Source organism: Podarcis tiliguerta (genome assembly GCF_965153285.1).
Source record: "Podarcis tiliguerta genome assembly, chromosome: 2".
In the NCBI taxonomy this organism is placed as follows: domain Eukaryota; kingdom Metazoa; phylum Chordata; class Lepidosauria; order Squamata; family Lacertidae; genus Podarcis; species Podarcis tiliguerta.
The window spans coordinates 50,866,814-50,876,093 of record NC_139535.1 but is presented as its reverse complement, the minus strand read 5'-3'; the positions used below and the strand labels follow the sequence as shown (position 1 = coordinate 50,876,093).

The 9,280-nt window shown below is 48.9% G+C and overlaps 1 protein-coding gene across 2 annotated transcripts in view; it reads right to left on the bottom strand.

The window, feature by feature from the left end:
- PCBP4 (poly(rC) binding protein 4) overlaps positions 1-6,686 on the bottom strand; it is a 39,552-nt gene extending 32,866 nt beyond the window's left edge. The window contains exon 1 of one of the 2 annotated variants that reach the window (XM_083429491.1): positions 6,057-6,686. The gene's annotated coding sequence lies outside the window, so the exon portion shown is untranslated. Of the gene's footprint in view, positions 1-5,719; positions 6,030-6,056 lie in introns of those variants that run through there. The other variant, XM_083429490.1, reaches the window with a different exon arrangement.
- Positions 6,687-9,280: the final 2,594 nt, after the last annotated feature.

The window sequence follows — 9,280 nt, the reverse complement described above, 5'->3', positions numbered from 1 at the left end:
CCTTCATGGAGCTATACGAAAACCATACAAGTCTCTACCCAATACCTGCTAGATAGGGTTGGGAGACAACTCAGTCTAAAAGCCTGCCAGTCAGTGTGGACAATACTGAACTAAATGGAGCAATGGCCGGGCTTGGTACAAGGCAGCTTCTACTCCAAAGTCCTGCCCTGAATGTACCTCTGCCCTGTGAGAGAAAAGTGAGTGAGGTTCAAGGAGGGGAGAGGCAGAGGCAGTATCCCTTTTATTTCTCAACCTCTAGTTGCTTTCAGATTAGGGTGCTGCTGATGCAGATGTTTTTCACAGCATCCGCACAACTCCATCATCATCATCATCATCATCAAAATGCCACCCTGTACTTTTTAAACATTTGATGTGTATTTTCAGTAAGTAAAAAGAGCCTATTCTATACCCATTGCCACTGCTGATGTAGAAACTTAATAGCGCATTTCGGGGGCGGGTAGTTTTTGTCACGCATGCGCATTGATATTTGCATCTCCATCTCACACCTCTACTCTGCTTCATCCTCATCTAAGGCACAAGCTGGGCATTTTGTTTCCAGAATCCCAAACAACACAGGCATGCCTATTTCCATCGCTTGCTTCACGCTGAACGCACGTACAAATTTTACAACCTTGGTCCAGTGGGACTCTTCTTTCAAGATCTCCACACTGTACATGCAGGGGTTTGCCTTGGAGAATGTAGTTGCAGGTTATACCAATCAGGCTTTTAAAAAGACCTCTTTGTCACTCTTCTACAAGACAGGCAAATTTACGAAATTAAATTTACACCCCACTCTTTCTCAGGGAGGCTTAAAGCATGAAAGTAAAACAAAGAGGGGTAAAACTTAAAATATTTTAAAACTGCAACTTTCACAGCCAGGTTTAAAATAGGAGCCGGTGTCACTGCTCTCTGCCCCCTTAGCCAACGGGACCTCCTGATCATAGCATGTAGCTGGCAGGCGTTGAAAAGGGTGTTTCTTAAAGAACTTAGTTCCCAGATCACTTAGAACTTTGTACACATGTTCTGACCACTTGAGTTGGGACAGGTAGCTCATAGACAACAAGCGCAGTGCTTTGAGGATCAGAGTGATATGAATCTCTCTCACTGCTCCAAACAGCAATCAGGAAGCAGCATTCTGGACAGGGTGCAGCTTCGGGGTCATCTTCCAGGGTGGCCCCATGTAATGCACATTACAGTGATCTATACAGGGTTACTCTATCATGTCTAGAGCAAGACCCCCAGTGTATTACCCTATAAAATTATCAACTTCAAGTTTTGGGGGGTTTTTTGCCCTTCCTGAAACATAATAAGGCAGCAAAAGATCATTTAAAAATACAGCTTCTCAGCCAATTCTACCTCTAAGCCCTATTAAGGCCTTGGGCTGAAAATGCTGAGCCCAACACTTTCTATCCATAATCCTTCAAGTAAGAGAAACCTCTGAATAAAACAGCTGTCTTCTCAAAAGCTCACACTGAGCGTTTTGTAAGAGTTATAAATGTTGGCTTTTGTAACTAATGCTGAAAGTCGAAAGGATACCAGCTCTCTCTTGTCCTGGTGCTCCCTTCTAAATGGATCCTGGAGGAAGAAAACGAAGCCCCCTTTGTAATCTGATATCTGAAGCAAGTGGTTCATTCATGTGGTTTTGTGGTAAAGAGGAGTCTGCAGCACGGCTAGACCTGATCTTGGTATACTGCAACTTCATTTGTTATTTCATTCTGCAATCCTGAGAAAACAACTCCCAGTTTCACTGCATCATCCACCTTTGACTAGGGGTGCATGGGGTGTTAGGGGAGGGGTATTACAGTGGGGGACACGTTGTGCTCCTTCTGGGGCAGTTTGTCCACCTTTGGTCCCCACACCCTGCACTCAGCTCTCACCTGTGACCCCTGGAAGCTGTCAGCATGCGAAAGTGGCCACACCCTGGGAATGGCTCCGACTGACTGGCTAAACCAGTGAAGGGTATCTGACAGGTCTCAAACCCTCAGTGAGTTAGGGGCTTTCTCTGAATGTGAATACAGGCTCCAGAAGATGAAGTGGACAAGACTAATAGTGGGTCCAACAGTCAAGAAGGTGGTATCTGCATATGCGGTAGAGGGAAGTGAGGGGCAGGGGGGGCTTGTCCACCTGGGAAGGTGGCCCATCTAGGAGAAGGAAAACTCTGCTGCCTTGCGGGATATCTTCAGGAGAAGTAAAGGCTAAGGAGTAAACCGTACACATATCCCTAAGACAGTTGGATGGAACGTATTGCTTTCCTTTCCTTTGGGCCACATCAGTGAGGCCGAGTGGGGGGTGGAGGTGGCCTTGTTGTCTGGACAGCCCAGGACCTTCACACATACTTCCCCGGCTGTGCCATGGGTAGGTCACTTTGGTGCTGCTAACGCAGTGGTTTGGCTTTGCCCCCGGAAGAACAATCCATTGTCTCTCGAGACAGATGGATGCCAGTAACAAACGCTAATGCGTATATCTTCAAAGTGCCACCACACATTCAGCTAACTGTAAGGACTTTCTTCTCCATTGTAGAGGAGAAACTGAAACACAGAGGTGAAACCGTTGGGTGGTCTATTATCATGGCGGCAGAACCATGATTAACATTTAGCAGCATGTTACCCCCAGCCAATCCTTTGCTATTTTAAGACATTTTGCAGCAAAATCCTGTGCATGTGCGCTGAGAAAGAAGTCCCTCTGCTTTCAGTGAGTGAGGTTATAGGATTGCAGTCTTACAAAAGCTTTCAGCCCTAAAGGGGGACTCAAACATGAATCCAGTCACCCATTCGAAGGAATTAAAAATAGAACTCTTTAGGGCTGCAGTAGCTTACCACTCTGAAAATAGATATCAGCAGCTCGACTTTTTAACTTTTCTTTTATCACATGGTAGTGGCGGCTATAGATCTTTGGATTTAGTTTTATTCCCACCATGGGATAAAAAGACAATAAATCTCAAAGCACTTGGTGCCTTATGTCATCTCCTCAATAATGCATGGATGGTTCCCCCCGCCCCCCCTTGAGGTGTCTATGTTACGGATTGTATCTTAGCTTTGTACAAAGCCACTCTAAGATCTCTCCTTCCATCTCTTACAATCGCATCCAGAGTGCACAAAGAATAACATAGTTTTAATAAGCCTCCAGTGGAAGCTTGCTTGCGTGGGTAGCTTTCTCATTAATCCTCCCTCAACTCACCCCCGGCTTTCGCATGAGAGGGATCTCTTACTGGAGCATAAGAACAATTCCTGGTGTGTTCCCTGAATGGTGAAGAGGAGGAGAGTGGAAGCCCTTAGAAAGATGACCTCATAGCTGCTCTGAATATTGATGCGTAGCTCCCAAACTGAATGAGCAGGGCAGAGTTGGAGGATGTGTGGACTTAAAAGGACAAAGGGGCAAATGTTTGAGGACAAACGGGGAATTTGGATAATTCAGATGGAGTTGTAAAAGCACCATAGCAGGAGGATTACTTCCTTGGAACAGGGCTGTTACTGTAGAGAATGCCCTGCGGCCTTCCCTAAGAGAAGCCCATATGGAAGAGGCTGTTGGTCACGTGACGAAGAGGGCTGCCTGGAAAGTTTTCTCCTGAATGAGGAGGCAGAATGAAGGAGGCTGCTCTCTTCCCGAAAGGCAGGGATCCTAATTAAAAATAACATTTCAGCAGTTCATCAACTGCTGTAGAAGATCTGCTGGGCAATTCTGCTTTTAAATTAAGGATACGCCTTTGGGGGAAATCATTCCTGTTAGGAAGGTTTAACTTTGCAACATGGTGGTGGAGTTGATGGAGGCATCATTATATGCTTTTTCTGATGCCTGGAGAAGGTCCATTCCAGCATAAAGTGACAGGGTTATGATAAATCTATTCCTTCTGAACAGCCAGGAATAGTATTTTACCTCCATCACCTCCTTCTGGCCCTGCTTTTTAGGGTCCTTCAGCTGGACAAAGGCAAAAACAGCAGGCCATTTTGGCCCCACAGCTCTATTAGCTTCTCTTGCACCTTAAAACGTATCTAGGTTAGGATGACTTACACAATGATTCTTAACATGTTTACTTGGAAGTAAGCCCTGTACGCAGACTGAATATCCTTAAAATTCTTCTGTGGCAGCCACATACATTCCCCCACATACACATGGAGCAATTACAGTATTGCACCGCAAAACTTGCCCCAATAGAGCTCAGTACTGCCACAGCAGTCATGTGCAGACCATTCCACCAAGTAAGAAAAAGCGTTCTGCATAGCCAGAGATGGAATGAGTAATTTTTGGACGGCTGAGACAACATCCCTCGCCCTTGACTGCCCCGGGGCCATCTTTTGTCATTGTTTTTGAATATTGTACCTACGTGAGGTTCTGGTCTGTATAAAGTGGCCAGAAATGACTGGGAGGGGACTGGCATTCGGTAGAGGTTGGGAACAAAAGGATGTGCATTGTAAAGAACGAATGCAATCTGCTGCCAAACTCAGGGGCGGTCTGGGGGGCGGGCAGGTGCTGGAAATGGAGGCTGTGTCACAAATGGAATGAGCTGGGCAGAGATTCATCACCCAACACGTCCCCAGGGATCTTACCACAATAGTAAGCTGAGCTCAGAAGTAGGCCATGCCAGTTTGGAGATGCAAGGGGGTGGGGGGATGAATGGGGTACAATAGGAACAGAGGGCGGCGGGCGAGCAGACAGAGAGACGCAGAAGTGTGGAGAGCCGAAAGTGGGGAAAGGCGCGTTAAGTTGGCTTGAGGGCGCGCTTAGATTCGCTACTAGAAGGGTGCGGTGTGGGGGTGCAGGGGAGGCGCATAAGATCAGAAGGTTTGGAACTAACAAACACCTGAATTTTCAAAGGAACGCATACAGGAGAAACAAATGGCACGAGGCAGGTGCTGAAGGTCACAAGAGAGTTGAGAAGAAAGCGGCATGAGGAGGATCGCGGGGGGCAGGGGTACCCAGTAAGTGCTTGAGGACGTTCGTAGGGTCAGGAGCTGGGAACGAAGTTTAGGTGGCGGGGGGACAAGCGTGCCCGATCTCCTCTTTATCGTCAGCAAGGACACGCCGCTTCTTCTATCCTCGGGAGTTGCAATATATCCCCCTTCCTCCGCTGTCCCCTCAATAACTTGTCTTCAACCGCGAGAGGCTACCGCAGGATCGCTCTCAGCCGCAGAAAACGAGCGCCGAAGTTCAGGAGAGGCCTCGGGTGTCAGATCATGCCCGCCGGGTGGGTTTACAAATCTTCGCGGTTCCGGGAAGAAATGAACTCTCCCCGGCCCAGAGGAGGCTTTGGCTTTTTGGCCACGCGGGGCTTGGAGTGCGCGGGGCTGGCGAGGCATCCCGAGGCGGCGCGCAGTCTCCGAGGAGGCAGTGCCAGCGCTTTCTCCTCGGCGCGCCTGCTCTGCGCTCCGCAGCAGCATCCCTTGCTCGTCGCTCCTTCGGCGAGTCGCTTTCGCGGAGGCGCACGGTCCAAATAGACGGCGGGCAAAACTTCGCCCCGCTCCCTTGCCCGGGATTCCCGCCGCTGACGGAGCGGCGCGCTCCCCCCCCCCCATTTGCCAGCCTAGCGGCGCATCTTGCTGCAAAGTTGCTCTCGGCTTGTAGGAAATTTGGGGCGGGTGGGAAGGTGCTCTATGGAGTCCCCGACCCCCTCCCCGTGGCCGGGAGTCCTTCAGCGACCGTCCCCGCGCAACTCCCCCAAAGTTGGGTACTGGGCCAGACCCGCGCGCGCGTTCACACGCCTCGATCCCCCCTTTTTACTTACCTTCGGGGTCTGTCCAGGGGGGTCCTTGCCGTGCCTCCTCTTAGTCCCACATTGTCACCCGGAGAAGCGTCTGTGACAACTGGGAGTGACATCAGCCCGGAACAATGAAATCAAAGGCTTGACAGGCGAGGGAGGCCGAAGCCTCGGGACTCTTTTGCCTCCCCCTGCAATCCCGCCCAGCCGCCCTCGGCCCCTCCTTTGCTCGCCGGCTCCCTCCAGGATCCAATTACAGCGGATAAAGGAGACACTAAAGGAACAATGCACACTGGGTAAGACCATCTGCCAAGGACAGGGACATTCCACGCCCCCCCCCCCTCCGGCAACGCAGATCGCTCACCCTCTTTTGTATTCATTTCCCGGAAAGCGACCCGCCGCGGGCCCGGGCCGCCTGGGGTCCCGCCATCGAGGGCAGGGTGGAGCTGGGAGGCTGGCCTCCTCCGTTCGGGCTGCAGGACTTGCACTGCCTCGTTTCACGCTGCTTAGCGCTCGCCCTCCCTTGATTTGTTTACTCGAAATCCAGGTGGCCGCCTTTGCCTGCTTGTTGTCTGCCCAGAAGCCTGCCTGATTTCTTTTGATCGTGCACTTTGGGTGGTTCAGAGATCTTGCCCCTGCTGCCCCACTCTGTGGGCTCTCTCCCAGGTCACTGGGCGCTTGCTGCGAATTAATTGTGGGCGCCGCGCAATTCTTTTAACTCAAGAGGAGGCCAATTGTTGGAAAGTGAAAGAGCCCCTGATTATCCACGGGTCACTCTCAGTGCTTTTAAACTTACGTAGTTCATTCATTGGATTTCCTCACTGATTGAGTGCACAGTTCTGAGGCTGGCGGAGACTGAAATAATTTGCAAAGAAAACCCTATATTTCCCCCAGGGATTCGGGTTATTGCAATGAGCCTCTCCTTTCCCCAGATCCGTTGCATCAACTTCATTCAAGTTGAGCACAGTAACTTGTCATTAATGTCAGCAGAGAGGAGAAACGCCATGGGGCATCTGCAGCAGCACAACTGGACACCTTAATTTGCCCCAAGTGCACTAAGACACATCTCCCACATTGGTCTCTACAGCCGCAGCAGACACTGCAACCTTCCAACAGCTTGACCTCACCCCCAAAGGCACATCCCTCCATCTTCTCCTGAGACAGACAGATGCCAACAACATTATTATTTGGCTACTCTTGATATCTGTGTTCCATGCACTTCCCCCATCATGGTTCAGGAGGATTTGAGGTACCGGTACTTGATTATTAGAGTAACAGGGACCCTTTCTTAGCTAAATTTGTCATTGTCCAGCCAGCAGTGGGTCTTGTAATTCAACTACCTGTTTGCAACAGAGAATAGGAGAGGACTGAGAATTTACAATGGAAATATAGAGTTGTTGGTGTGAGAAAAATAAAGGCATATACTGTAGAGTTGATTCGCATGTGCAGGTTAATCACCTGGTGGCTGCAGTATCATCATGATGACATCCATGTGTGAATGAACCATCATGGTCTTCCAAGCACCACAAGCATGTCAATCATCAGTCCCAAGCCCTAAACAAGGCAAGTTGTTGGTGTTAATATGTGTGGCTCCCATTTACTCATGCAAATAAATCTGTGAATGTGTGCATGCATGCACACACACACACACACAGGCACTAAGGTAAAAGATAAAGGACCCCTGGATGGTTAAGTCCAGCCAAAGGTGACCATGGGATGCTGCGTTCATCTCGCTTCAGGCTGAGGGAGCCACTGTTTGTACACAGACAGCTTTCCGGGTCATGTGGCCAGCATGACTAAACCACTACTGGTGCAACAGGACACTGTGACGGAAGCCAGAGCGCACGGAAACGCCATTTACCTTCCCGCCACAGTGGTACCTATTTATCTACTTGCACTGGTACGCTTTTGAACTGCTAGGTTAGCAGAAGATGGGACAGAACAATGGGAGCTTACCCTGTTGTGCAGATTCAAACCACCGACCTTATGACTGGCAAGCCCAAGAGGCTCAGTGCTTTAGAACACAGCGCCACCCATACTGAACCTTTGCAATCTATACTACATTGTCCTATAAGAAAAGAGAAGGTACATTGCAGAAAGGGATTTTCAGAGCACCTAGGTTTACTTACTGAAGCACATCTTTCGGGGGGGGGGGAGAGAATACTCAAGAGGGTCAGTTCCCAGTCTGACTTGGACAAAAATTCTTTCTCACCCCATATACTGGAGGCAGAAAGAGGGTGTATATGTGTAGAAAGAAAGGAAAGGAAGCTGTGTTAGGCTATATCTCTATGATGCCACCCAATGCACTTGAATTTTCATCTTATGGAAATACTTGATAACTGAAGTAGTTGGGTGGAAGAGAACTGCTACAAATGCAAAAGGGGAGGAGAAAACCCCTCCCTGGCCCTATTTGTCCACAACAGAATAGAAACTGAAGCATGGGATGAAGAATGCCATTTCTATCATCTAACAATTGCCAGCACAGCCTTGGCAGAGGAATGTGACACTCGGGTGGGATGAGAGAGAAAAGCTGCACAGTAATGTGATCTGCTGCTGCTGGCTACCCAAAGAGAGGAGTTGGGTGCAACTAACCACACAACAGGTTGTGTGTGCACTTCACCACAACTGCTTCGGAGATGGTGGAGTGGGGAGAGTGAGCCTGCCATTGTTGTCAGTACACCCCATGACTACATTTAAGGCTTAGTGCCAAGCATCTATCTGTCTGGAGCAGAAATGTGCCAGCCCTGAACCTACTGTAAGGTAGGACTGCGGATTGCGGAAGCAATGCCTTGTGTTGATGATGGAGCCAAGTCAGCGTTGCACAGAAACACCCCGTGCTTGTGGACAGGGCATAGATGGATGGGTAAGTAACAGGAGCTTCTTGGAAGCTGAGAAGGGAAGGGAGAAAGTGTGGGCCTAGGGCCATGACTAGGAGAGGCAGATTTATTAACATTCTCTCTAGCAGTCCGTTAATGGCGTGGTCAATGTGACTACTTCTGGGGCAACTCTATGGCTGTGCAAATGTGGGGAGGTGGTTTGCCAGTCCCTCGATTGGCACCTAGATGGTTGTCATTCACGGGGCTTCAAAATTCCTGAGCATAGGTCTCTTCCTAAAGAAAGGAAGTATTAGCTGCTATGAGAAAATGAAAGGAAATGGCACTCTTTTTTTGCACAATAGATACTTGTTAGGTGGCTTTTATTTCTAGTTCTATTGATTTTACGATCATGTGTGGACATCCTGATGGTTCTCACCTCAGCTTCAAAGCAATGCAGCTACCAGTGTCAGTGAAAAACAGTAAGAGGCTACTCCGCCACAGAGCTTTCCCCTTTCTAAAGCTACTGCAAAGTTGACTTTTCCCTTCTCAGTTTCTAGCCGCCTTGAAAATCAGGTCTACCAAAGGTATGTAACTGCCTCTCCAAACTTATTTCTTTACTTATGCATACTCCATGTTTCCTTATGAAATAAGCTCAAAAGCAGCTTACCTGCCCCCCAAAGCTACTAAAATACATAAAGCCCTGAGGGAAAAATCCACATGACTAAATACATTTTGTATAATAAAACAGATTCAGCATAAAAACGAGACAGGA